Source organism: Megascapheus bottae, chromosome X (genome assembly GCF_031878675.1).
Source record: "Megascapheus bottae isolate mThoBot1 chromosome X, mThoBot2.hap1, whole genome shotgun sequence".
NCBI lineage: Eukaryota > Metazoa > Chordata > Mammalia > Rodentia > Geomyidae > Megascapheus > Megascapheus bottae.
The window spans coordinates 35741809-35753871 of record NC_143547.1 but is presented as its reverse complement, the minus strand read 5'-3'; the positions used below and the strand labels follow the sequence as shown (position 1 = coordinate 35753871).

Below are 12063 nucleotides of genomic sequence, written 5' to 3'. Positions count from 1 at the left end.
CAGATACATTGATACCCTTTCTCATGTCATGGTCACCATCTCCCCCCCCTCCGCTGCCTGCTGCTCATGTTGTTTTCCCCCCTTCCCTATCTAATTTCAAATAACCAACCAATCAAGCACATATAAAATATATCAGATAATAAGATGAAATACTGTAACAATATGAAATAACCAAGGGACAGCAAAAGAGATGAGAGATAACATAGTACATTAAGGACAACAATCACTCATTATATGGCTTTTGTTTCTATATCCTGGAGGTCCTTTCATTTAGTGTCATACTATATGTATCTAGGTTTTGTTCTATTGTAAATCTCTGCTAGGAGAGCCCAGGGTTTCTACTGATTATGACAAATGAGGGAAACCATTGAGCCTATGTTCCATTTCCTTACAAATGGGGTGATGTCGTTCTTTCTGACAGCAGCATAGAATTCCATTATGTATATTTTTCTTTAGATAGTTTTAGATAATCTTATGTTCTTGCCTTGTCTAGACTCAGACCTTCATCCTCCTACTTATGCCTCTTACATAGCTGAAATTATAGGTATGTACAATGTCTAGCTTGTTTCTTCAGATGAGGTCTTACAATATTTTTTGCTTTCCCTGATCTCCAATTGTGATCCTGTAGATTAATACCTCCCAAGTAGCTGAGATTTTAGACAGAAGCTGTTGTAGCCAGCCTAAAAATGAGCAATGAATTGCCAAAGGCTAGATGTAGGCCATTCAGAATGTGAAATTCCTCAGGGCTGCATATCTTGTTGCAATTTTCCTCCAGGAATTCTACAGTGAGAGTTGAGAAAAATTCCAGGAAGGATATCCTCCAGGGGAAGGACAGAGAACAATATCCATTGCTAGGATTCTGGTCAGACCATTTTCCTCTATATTTCCTGTGGGAAAACTCTTTCTCTGTATTTCCTATGGAATTCAAAGGGTAGAAACAAAAACTGTAGAGTTAATGGCCTTGTGTGTGGAAACTCACTGCAGCTGGCAGTGGAATGGCCACCACCATTCCACTGTAATGTAATTGCTTACTATTCTACCTTCTCTCTTTTGAGGTGAGGAAATCCTCAATCTCTACAGGGAAAGACAACAAAAGCTGTGGGCATGCGTCGAAAATTACTACTTCTGGGAAGAAAAATGGGAAAGAAGTTCCAATCCAAAGAGGTGCTAGGCTCCCCATTACATTTTAAGGCAGGAACATTTGTTATTTTGTGGGTTTTTTTTAATCTGAGATCAAGATTCAAACTCAGTATCTGATGCTTTTACTCCTCAATTGACACTGTACCACTTGAATCACACCTGCAATTCCAAGGGCAGGAAATCATGTTGAGGGTTCCACCTCAACACTCAGGGAAAGATTGCCTATAATTGAGACTCATTAGAATAACACAGAATGTCCTAGTCCTCTGTTCTGCACTGGCAGGCTTAAAAACATCATAACAAATATTAGTGAACTATATTTAATAGAGATATAAGAAACAGATTGACTCCAGGGAACACTACAAAGGAAAGAATGAAGTCCAGACCAAAAAAAAACAAAAACAAAAAAAAACAAGTCTGAAGAGATAAAGCAGGACCAGATTCAGTTATGACACAGGCATGGGAATTGTCATACAGAAAATTTAAATTACCTATGACTAATGGTTAAAAGCTCTATTGGAAAAGGTAATCATGGACACTCAGCTACTTTCAGCAGAGGGATCGAAAATGTAATTAATATAAAAGCAAAAGGAAAAAAAGGAAATTAAATTGTGTGCATATGTAATTAAAGATGTTAGACCAAAACATCCATGAACTATAATCCACAATCCATAGGTGCTATGGCAAGAAGAGTGGGGCAGAATGAATATTTGAAGGCTTAATAGCCAAAAAACTTCCAAAATAAGTTCTTATGTCAAACCATAGATCTAAGAAACTAAGAGATCACCCAGCACAATATTATATGTCAAGAATCATGCCCAAATATATAAAATTCAAATTTCGGACAATCAAGACAAAATAAAATCTTGTAGGCAGACAGGGAGGAGAGAGTAGGAGGCTATCACCTCTCTTATACAGAAACAAAGAGAATTATACTAAATTTCTTATTAGAAACTACATAAGCAAAAGGATACTGAAATGGAACATTTAGTGTTGAAAGGGAAGAAAAACCTAACCCAGAATTCTAAATTCAGCAAAAATGTCCTTTATAAATGAAGGGAAAATATATGGGTTCTGGTGGCTCAAGGCAATTTCGGGGGAGGTTGAGAAAGGAGAGATTATAGTTCAAGGTGAGCCCAGGCAGAAAAGCTCATAGGCCGCTTGTCTTTCTATTATAGTGTTAGGCAGGGGGATTAAACTCAGGGCCTGAACACTGTCCCTGAGTGGTTTTTTGCTAGTCCTGGGTTTGAGCTCAAGGCTGGAGCACTGTCCTTGGGTTTTCTCAAGGCTAGAACCCTACCACTTGAGCCACAGCACCACTTCTGGCTTTTTCTATGTATGTGGTACCATACTCCACATCCAGCTTTTTGATGGTTAATTGGCGATAAGAGTCTCATTTGGCCTGGAGTGTGCCCCAGTGGTAGTGTGCTTACTTAGCCTGCATGAAGCCCTAGGTTTGATTCGTCCATACCACATCCACAGAAGTGGTGCTGTGGCTCAAGTGGTAGAGTGCTAGCCTTGAGAAAGCTCAGGGATAGTGCCCAGGACCTGAGTTTAAGTTCCAGGACTAGCAAAAAAAAGTCTCATGGAGTTTCCTGCCCAAGCTGGCTTCTAACTACAATCCTCATTAGCTAGGATTGCAGGTGTGAGCCACTTGTGCAGGACATGAGGCGTCTTCTTAACTCATAATTGAGTGCAGTGACAAGTACCTGTCATCTAACCTACATGGAAGGCTAAGATTCAGATTATTGTAGTTCAAGGCCAGTTGAGGCAGAAAAATATTTAAGACTCCATCTAAAAAATGGATTAGAGCTGGGCGCAGTGGCTCATTCCTGTAAAAAATGGGGCACAGTGGTTCATGCCTGTAATCCTAGCTAGTCAGGAGGCTGAGATCTGAGGATCACGGTGCAAAGCCTGACCAGGCAAAAAAGACCGTGAGACTCTTATCTTCAATTAACCTCTAGAAAACCAGAAGTGGTGCTGTAGCTTATGGGGAGGTTGGTAGCCTTGAGATGAAAAGTTCAGGGACAGCATCCAGGCTCAGAGTCCAAGTCCCATGACCGACACACAGACACACAGACACACAGACACAGACACACACACACACACACACACAAACACACACACACACACAGTGTGGACCAAGTACCACAGATCATCATCTGTCATTCCAGCAACTCCAGGAAGCTTAAAGAGCATGTCCAGGCTGGAAACAAGACCTTATCTTAAAAATAACCAGCAAAAAGTGAAATGAACTCTATGATATGGAAACAAGAGATCTTTCTTTGTAGGCGTTTTTAATGTAGTATGTGAAATCATTTTTCTTTTATTTTTCCTCCTATGGTTTATTTCCTATTGTCACTGATTTTGGTTTGGTGTATTAAATATATGTATATATATATATATTTTAATCAGGGAAGGGAAGAGGAACAGTTCACAAAATGGTGAGACAAAGGACAAAAGGTGAGGCAATGTAACAGCGATACACACAAGATACTATGTTGGAAAGGAACTGTACAACTTTGGGGGGAGGAGATAGGGAGAGGCAAAGTGGGAGAAAAACATGGGAAGTGGTAACAATGTTCAAGAAGAAATGTACTCACCACCTTACATATGTAACTGTAACCCCTCTGTACATCACCCTGACAATAAAATTAAATTAAAGAAAAATAACCAGAAAAAAAAAACCAAAGCTGGAAGGGACTCAGAGGCAAAGAACCTTTCAAGCAGGCACTAGGCCTTGAGTTGAAACTCCAATGTCCCCAAAAATACAAAGGAAAAGTAAAGATTTGTTGGCCAAATATAAACAGAGAAAATTTTATTACTAATATACTTGTTTGCAACAAATAGTAAAGGGCATTCTTCAGGCAGAAGAGATGATAATATAGGTCAGAAAATTTGGTCTATAATTAAAAGAACAGTGAATTAATTAAATAATTTAAAAGATTAAGTGAAAGTAACTTTTTCCCTTCTTTTTCTTATTCTTTATTTCCCTAAAATACAATTTAAAGAGATAATAGAAATACACAATTGGTGGGGAAAATGCCTCGTAATCTTATTTATTTCTTTGGTTCTATAGTAAAAGTAGCAATAGCAGGGGCTGGGAATTTGGCCTACTGGTAGAGTGCTTGCCTAGCATGCATGAAGACCCACGTTCAAATCTTTACTACCACATACATAGAAAAATCTGGAAGTTGTTCTGTGGTTCAAGTGGTAGAGCTCTAGCCTTGAGAAAGCCAAAGAAAGTGCTCAGGCCCTCCGTTCAAGCCCCAGGACTGGCAAAAAAGTAGCAATAGCAAAGGTAGCCAAGAGTGGAAGGTTCTGAGAATCAAAGTTATTTAGGATGAGATCTTTCCTTGTACATTGAGGCTCAGTATCAACAGGACACAAGTGTCTTTCTCTGTGTCCTTCTGTCTGTTATCCTTCAACTTGTTTCTGAAAATGGTAGAGCCAGATAGTACTTTCTGAATAAAGGGGAAAAATGGGAACCTGTGGGAAATGGACGGTACCAAAAAGATAAAGATGAAGAAAAAAGAATTACCTGTAGCCTGTGAGTGCTATGATCCAAAGGCTGGAAACTCAACTAGCAGACTTATTAACAAGCCAAGTCTTATAATGACCACTAGGTGGTGCTCACACAGGACAGATCTGAAAAGTACTACTGGAAACCATGAGAAAATTGAACTTACGTTGGAATACAGAAGGCTAAAAACCAAAATGCTAACCTTTTCCAAAGGATTTAAAGAACATTCAAAATCTAAAAACAGTATATTAGCATTTAAACCTGTGTGAGACTTAAATTTTCCAAGTAGAATACATAGTATTTTCAGTCATTCATCCTACAGTATGAGTGAAACCACTACTTTCCAGTCATTTATCTCTATTTCCATCACATTTGATGATGTTACAAATGACATTTTTGATGTACTGGGGTTGGAACCCAGGGCCTTATGCATAGTATGCAGTCTATCACTGAGCTATATCCTCAACCTGCTAACATTGTACTATACAATTATAATAGTTATATGCACTCACCATGAATGTCATTCAATTCTAGGTGACCTAGATATTTTAAAAATTGAAATATAATAAAATTCAGTCTTACTCATTTTGACAAGAGTATAAAGACATAGTACTACACAGAAAATTCCAGGGCTGGGAATGTGGCTTAGTGCTTGCATTCAAGTCCTCAATACTACACAAACATAAAAAGCCAGAGGTGGCACTGTGGCTCAAGTGGTAGAGTGTTAGCCTTGAGCAAAAGAAGCTCAGGGACAGTGCACAGGCATTGAGTTCAAGCCCCAGGACTAGCAAAAAATAAAAAATAAAAAGAAAGAAAGAAATGAAAAGAGAGGGAAAATTCCATTGCCTCTGAACTCTCTTGTACAGCCAATTATAATTAAGCCCACTGACCTTTCCCAACTCATGACAAATGCCGATCTGTTTTCTATTATTATATTCTTTGTCTTTTTCAGGATGCTATATAAATGGAATTATATGACAGTTTTTAAATCTGTTTTTTTCTGTTAGTAATAAAGCACTGATAAATTTTAGTTTGTAATGTATTTGAGAATCACCCTAACTATTTTATGAATCAATGGTTCTCTTATTTGCTGAATTATATTCTAGTTTATGGTTGTACTGTCGTTAATTCATCCATTCGTCAGTTGAAGGACATCTTGGTTATTTCTACTTTTAGTGATTTTATGAGGTTGTATAAACATTCTTACATGCATTTTGTATAAACTAAAGTGTTCAATTTACTTTAAGAAATTGAAATGAATTCTTATAGCTAGGAGTGAAAAAGCCCAATCTTATGTAAAATGTATGCTTTGCTAAAAATTTGTTTAAAAAAATTGTTGTTGGGAGGGAGGGACTTCTGGGAGGTGCCTAAGTCATTGGCGGACATGTTAAAGAATTTGTGTGATAGTTCTTCTGTCATCCCTTGGGTTCTTGTTTTTTGGTTTCTGGTTTTTGGGTTTCTTGCCAACCCCAGGGCTTGAACTCATGGCCTGAGCACTGTCCTTGGGCTTTCTCAAGGTTAGAGCTCTACAAATTGAGCTACAGGACTACTTGCAGCTTTTTCTGTCTATGTGGTACTGAGGAATTGAACCCAGGGCTTCATGCATGTAGGCAAGCACTCTATACCAGTAGGGCTCTCTCCTGACCTCCTTGGGTTCTTGTGAATGGCTGATTACTTTGGCCTCAACCTTGTGGGTCCTCTCTTCCTGTTTCCCTCAGGTTAGGAATTTCTGATTGGAGAAGCCTTATGCCTCAAGGAGTGGAACATGGTCTCTGGCTAACAGGTAGTGGGAAGCTGAGGACTTCATTTCAATAAGCCATAAGGAACTGCATCTTTCATTAACTAAGTGAATGAGTTTGGGAGTGGAACCCTAGTAGGCTCGAAATGACTGCAGCCCTATCCAATACCTTGAGCATATGTATCCATGCTAAAGATCCTGAGTCAGAGGGCCTAGCTTAGCTGAGGCTTGATTACTAACTCACAAAGGCTGTGAGATAACAGATGCTTGTTGGATTAAGACTCAAAGTACTCAAGTTTTAGGAGTAATTTCTTATACAACAATAAAAAATACAGTAGATTTGAGTGCTAATGTTTCATGTAATCCTATTTACTCAAGAGGCTGAGATCTAAGGATCATGGTTCAAAACTAGCTCAGATAGGAAAATCTGTAAGACAGTTATCTCCAATAAACTACCAAAAAAGCCAGAAGTGGAACTGTGGTTCAAGTGTTAGAGCACTAGTCGAGCAAAAGAACCTCAGGGACAGAGCCAAGAACCTGATTTCAGAACCAGTTGCACACAATATAATAGATAACAGAAATAACTTTTGGGGTCTAGTTTAGACACATATGTAAGTATGACTGTGCTTATTGAGTGGCAAAGAGAATGTTTCTTCAGCTACTGTTGAAAGATTGTAGTCTAGAACATAGATCTTAAGGGACAGCATGTAAAAGAAAAGTAAATAAAACTGCATGCTCAAAATAGGAAGCTGGGCACTCAGAGCCTGAGTGCTGTCAGAGCCTGAGTGTTGTTTCTGAGCTTTTTTGCTCAAGGGTTGTGCTCTACCACTTGGGCCACAGCTCTATTTCCAGCTTTTCAGTGGTTAACTGGAGATAAGTGTTTCATGGACTTTCCTGTCTGGACTGGCTTCAAGTGGTAATCCTCAGATCTCACCCTCCTAAGTAGTTAAAATTACAGGCATGGAGGCTAGGAGTTTTGCCTAGTGGTTAGAGTGCTTGCCTAGCATGCACTGGCAAAAAAATTTACAGGCATGATCCAATCGAGTATATCTATTTTTTGCCAGTTCTGGGGCTTGAACTTAGAGGCTGGGCACTGTCCTCGACCTTTCTCAAGGCTAGCATTCTACTACTTAAACCACAGCACTACTCCCAGCTTTTTCTGTATATGTGGTACCAAGGAATTGAACCCAGTACTTTGTACATGCTAGGCAGGCATTAGGCCAGGCCCCCTCCCCATGCAATTTTTTAAAGAACCAAATAAAACCTCTAGAAATTAGTCCAGACAGGTTTTCTTTTGTTTGATTAGGTTTTTGTCAGTCTTGAAGGCTGAACTCAGGGCCTGGAGCACTGTCCTTGGGCTTTCCTCAAGGCTAGTGCTCTACCACTTGAGCCATGGCACCACTTCTGGCTTTTTTCTATGTATGTGGTACCATCTGGGTCTTTGTGCATGCTAGGCAAGCACTCTACCACTAGGTCAAACTCCCGGCCCCAGAACCTCTAGAAATTAGTAAGCATTGAAATTCAAAAGTCAATGCATAAATTAAATAGCAAATTAAACTGAGGTGAAGAGATAATTAGTAAATTGGAAGACAAATATGAAGAATTGCATAGGATGCATCATAGCAATTGATAGACACATAAATACTGAATAAAGATTAGATGATATGGTTTTGGAGTTGTGGATCAGTTGGTAAAGCACTAGCCAATGAGTAAAAATGTCAGGCACTGAGTTTGAGCCCAGTCTCAGACTTAAAAAAAAAAATTCTTGACTAGAACCCACAACTACATATGACTAGGAGAGAAATAAGGTATGTCACTGAGAAAGGCAAATAGCCACCTTACCATTTCCTCTAGATCCCTCTTTCAGAAGCTAAATTCTTGGCCAAATATAGCTAAAAGATTGTAGGTTCCTTTCGTACACTGAGTCTACTCAGAGAATGGAGATTAGATACAAAGAGCAGCAGACTGAGTTCACTACGTTCCTAATCACCTTTACTCCAACTAGCTCATAGCAGTGGTTTTAAATGAGGACAGGAAAACTAAGAAGACCAGAGGCCAATGCCTTACCCAGCATCCACAGTGCTAGCTCAGGGTATGCCCATAGAAAGAGGCGATACGTAGAGGATAATGAAGCTTTCTCCAAAGAAGCTCACTTTGTTGGAAACACAGTACAATGAAGCTCAAGCTTAAGGGTGGATAAAAATCAATAGTTCCTGTTAAGAGCAAAAAAGCTAAACCATAGTTCAGTTAGTGCATTAGAGAATTCGAGAAAGGACCAGTAAAGAAGAGCCTATTAAGAGTAAGAGCAAATCTCTGATTGGCCTCAAACTGACCCCTCTCAGAGTTTAATTGAGTAAGGCATCTGAACAATATATACCACAAAACATTGCTCAAAAATTGAGCGATCAGCTAGTAATTAGTGGAGTCTGGAGTAAACACCAAATACATTGACAGCTTAATTGAGAGATCAAAGAAAGAGACAAGGACACACCAAAGATAACTACCTTCAAATCAAAGGCTGTTTTCCAAGAAGCAACAAGCAACACTAAGGATTCACTCTGTAGGTAAACAGACTTAATGATAAAATGCCTAGCTACACCACAAAACAAAGTATTCCACTGGAATAAGAAAATGGCACCAGAAAGTAATTCATCTCCATAGGAGCAATGAAATATATGTTTATATACATATATGTTTATATATGTTTATAAATGCTTATAAACATATACTTGTGCGCCTTAATTTTCTCATCTCTTAAAATAGAAACATAAAACAATAGCTGCATTATTCAATTTAAGCATATACAGATAAAATATGTACAAAATGACCACGCAAAAGAGAGGATAAGAGCCAGCAGTGGTGACTCACACCTGTAATCCTAGCTACTTAGGAGGCTGAGATCTGAGGATCGAAATTCAAAGCCAGCCTGGGCACTAAAGATTGTGAGACTCTTATCTCTAATTAACCAGAGATGAATAAAAGAACGTATGAACCAGATTGACTAGGATGTAAGTGAAGTATATGCTATATTAAACACTATTCTAAACTGTAAATTCTTCAATAGCTCATGGATTAACCAGAATCAACCATATGTTGCTCCATAATGCAAATCTCAGTAGATTGAACAGTAACTGAAATCATACAAAGTTTGCTCTCTGGCCAGAATTGAATTGAACTGGAAATGGCAAGAGCCCTGACCTATCCACACAGAAGCTGGCTCAAGGGCTGGCATCAAATACTGAAACTTTCTCTGTGCCAGACATTAACCTTTCAGTTGCTAGATAATAATCAGTAGGTCCTAAGAGTAATGGGAAAAGACCAATGTAACCAGAGCAACTTGATAAGTTAAAGGGAAGTGATAAATATGTTAATTGCCTTGTCTGATCTACATGCATACATGCATACAGGTAGTGATTTATCTTGTCACAAAGTTCTGGCAAGAGGAACAAAAGTTAGAACAAAAGAAAAGTTATAACTGAAAATAAGAGAGATGAAAAAGAAATTTGGAAATGGATATGAAATCAAATACTTCCTAGAAAAAATCATCACTTTGCAAAGCTGGCTTAAGTAGAAATGGCAAACCAAAATGATTCTATATCTATTAAGGCAATTATCAGTTAAATTGTAAAGGAGAAACTAGGCTCATATGGTTTTACTTGGAAGTTCTGCCAAATATTTGAAGAACGGACAGTTCCTTGGACAAACTGTCAGAGAACAGAATGAAAGCAAATAGTGGCATGAGGCTAATATAACCTTGACACCAAAATCAGACAGGAACAGCATGGGAATGAAAGTAGTAATATTCCAGGCCAATCTCATTCCTGAACAATGTGCAAAGAATCTAAAAATATTAATGAACTAAATCTATAAGTTTTTATTTATCTATGCAAAATGAGATTAGTTCAATAAAAGAAAAATCCTTGTTTTCATCACATTCACAAGTTAAATAAAAAAAATCATCATGTCATATCAGTGGATAGAGAAAACATGCTTAAGAAAATTGAGCATTTGCTCATCTTTTAAAAGGTATATTGGTGAACTAGGAATAAATAAGGGCCTCCTTAACCTGTTAAGTGGCATCTGTCAAAATTTGCATCAAATTTACTCATGATAACATTTAAAAACATTTAAAAATTAAAAACAATTAGGTTCAACATTAAGAATGCATATTCTGGCCGGGAGTTTGGCCTAGTGGTAGAGTGCTTGCCTAGCATGCACGAAGACCCGGCTTCGATTCCTCGGTACCATATACATAACAAAAAGCCAGAAGTGGTGCTGTGGCTCAAGTGGTAGAGCCCTAGCCTTGAGAAAATCCAGGGACAGTGCTCAGGCCCTGAGCCCAAGCCCAGGACTGGCAAAAAAAAAAGAATGCATATTCAAGCTGGGTGCCGGGGGCTCACACCTACAATTCTAGCTATTCAGGAGGCTGAGATCTGAGGATCACGATTCATAGCCAGCCCAGGCACAAAAGTCTTTGAACCTCTTATCCCATTTAACCACCAGAAAACCAGAAGTGGTGATGTGGCTCAACATGGTAGAACAGTAGCCTTGAGCTGTAGAGCTCAGGGACAGCACCCAGGCCCAGAGTTCAAGCTCCACGACTGACAAAAAGAAAGAAAGAAAGAAAAGAATGCATATTAACATTCAACATTGAATTTTACTGTGTGTGTGTGTGTGTGTGTGTGTGTGTGTGTGTGTGTGTGTTGAGGTGGAAGTGGAAGTTGAGGTCTTAGTAATATTGCAATGTAAGAAAAGGAGATTAAAGTTTTAACAGAGGAAGAAAATGATAGCTTCCATTTACCAAAACGTTACCAAAACCAACAAGGTTTAACAGGCTTGGTATACAAAGTAATTGTATTTACAAAGTAATTATATATACAAAGTAGTGATATAGTGCATATATCACTATCCAACTGCTATAATTTTTTTTGAGAGTCCCTGGCTTGAGCTCAGGGTCTGAGCACTGTCCTTGGACTTTCCTCAAGGCTAGTGTTCTACCCTGAGCCATTGCACCACTTCTGGCTTTTCCTATGTATTTGGTACTGAGGAATTGAACCTGGGTCTTTGTGCATGCGAGGCAGGCACTCTACCACTAGGCCAAACTCCCAGCCCCTATAAAATTTTGTTTTCTATAAAATAGTGTTCACAATAGTAGAAAAAAATCCCTAAAACGACATGCAAAAGAAAGGCATGGTGGCTCACTCCTATAATCCTAGTTACTCAACAGGCTCAGATCTGAGGATTGAGGTTTAAAGCCAGCCCAGGCATTATAGAACGTGAGACCCTTATCTCCAATTAATCACCAGAAAATGGGAAATAGCTCTGTGCTCAAGGGGTAGGGTGGTAGCTTTGAGCTGAAGAGCTTAGAGGCAATGCCCAGGCCCAGAGTTCAAGTCCCACAACGGACAAAAATAATAATAACATGCAGGTCCATGAAGATTGAATTATAAAGCTCTACTTAAATAGTATATATTGTCTACAGGGAGAGACATAAAAGTTTAGAGAAGATTAAATATCAGAAAGATTTATTCTCCTCAAGCTCATTGTGATTGCCCTTGTAATCCATGTAGTCACATGGTTCTAAAATTGTGTTTAAGTTCCACTCACACCTTTCCACTGCTGCTGCTTTCATTTCTGCTTGGAGCAGCCTGGCAGATCTGTC

General features: G+C 38.8%; 1 protein-coding gene across 1 annotated transcript in view; it reads right to left on the bottom strand.

Annotated features, from left to right (window-relative positions):
• Positions 1 to 12063, bottom strand: part of Pfkfb1 (6-phosphofructo-2-kinase/fructose-2,6-biphosphatase 1) — a 52327-nt gene that overhangs the window by 36981 nt on the left and 3283 nt on the right. The window lies entirely within an intron of this gene.